This window comes from Olea europaea, unplaced genomic scaffold, assembly GCF_002742605.1.
Source record: "Olea europaea var. sylvestris unplaced genomic scaffold, O_europaea_v1 scaffold1307, whole genome shotgun sequence".
NCBI classification, from domain to species: Eukaryota; Viridiplantae; Streptophyta; class Magnoliopsida; order Lamiales; family Oleaceae; genus Olea; species Olea europaea.
The window spans coordinates 210,693-212,363 of record NW_019230541.1 but is presented as its reverse complement, the minus strand read 5'-3'; positions in this window follow the sequence as shown (position 1 = coordinate 212,363).

The following is a 1,671-nucleotide window of genomic DNA, read 5'->3' as shown; positions in this document are numbered from 1 at the left end:
ATCTATACCGAATAAACTCTACCTACTCGAACGATTCTTCAGTTTTAAGATGGATCCTTCAAAGGATCTCGACGACAATTTAGATGTATTTAACAAATTGGTGCAAGATATTGTCAATTGTGACGAAGTCGTGTCTGAGACTTATAAGGCTATAATCTTGCTCAATTCAATCCTGGGCTCTTATAAAGAAGTTAAGAATGCCATTAAGTATGGCATGGACACATTAACACCTGAAATTGTCGTAGATTCTCTTAGGAGTAAAGAGATGAAAATGAGGGCTAAAAAAGGGGATAGGAGGAGTGGAGAGTTGCATATGATGCGGGGTAGAACTCAATTTAGGCAAGCCAGTCATGATGGATACCAAAGTAGTGGCGAATCAAGTAGTAATAGTTGGAAAAAGAAGGGCAATTGTCGACCTAGGTCAAAGTCTAGAACTAAGGCTAGAAAATGCTATGGCTGTGGAGGCACAGGGCATTTTATAAAAGACTGCTATAAAGAAAGGGGAAAACAAAAGGTTAAGGAAAGAGATGAGATAAATGTGTTATCCTCTACCTCCGATACTGAAAACGGTGAAGTCTATGTGATCACTAGTCCAGTCGCATATACTACTGAATTGAATCTAAGTACTAATTTTCACATGCATGAATGGATATTAGATTCTGGTGCGTCTTCTCATGTGACGTCTAAAAAGAACTGGTTTGAAAACTTGCAAGAATCTAATGATGGGCAAGTAGTTCTGTGTGATAACTTTGCCTATACAATTGCTGGAATTGGAGATATAAAGATAAAATTTAACACGGGCTTTGTGTACATGTTAAAGGAAGTTAGATACATTCCTGAATTATCTAGAAATTTGATTTCAGTAGGAAGACTTGAGAAAGACAACTTCACCGGTAAAATTGGAAATGGTATGTTTAAAATGATGAAGGGTGCGTTAATCTCTATTAAGGGAATCAAGAAAAATGATATTTACATCACTACTGGGAAAGTAATTAGAGGATTAAACTCCTCTATTTCTTTCGCCAAAATCGATCACACACATACGTGGCATAGTAGGCTTGCACACGTAGGCATTAAGGGACTTAAGCTACTTAATGAAAAAGGTGCATTTGGTAATGACTGTGTGTCTGACCTATCGTTCTGTGATCACTGTGTGCTCAGAAAGCACCATAGAGTGTCGTTCTCCACTAGTACGCATAAGGCTAAAAGTATGCTTGATTTGTGCATTCTGATCCTGTGGGGTCCTGCTAGTAATCCCACATCGAGTGGGAATAGGTATTTTCTATCTATCATAGATGACTACACCAGGAAAGTGTGGATCAAAATCGATCACACACATACGTGGCATAGTAGGCTTGCACACGTAGGCATTAAGGGACTTAAGCTACTTAATGAAAAAGGTGCATTTGGTAATGACTGTGTGTCTGACCTATCGTTCTGTGATCACTGTGTGCTCAGAGAGCACCATAGAGTGTCGTTCTCCACTAGTACGCATAAGGCTAAAAGTATGCTTGAATTTGTGCATTCTGATATGTGGTGTTCTGCTAGTAATCCCACATCGGGTGGGAATAGGTATTTCCTATCTATCATAGATGACTACACCAGGAAAGTGTGGGTCTATCTATTGAAAGACAAAACTGAAACCTTCCATAACTTTAACAACTGGAAGAA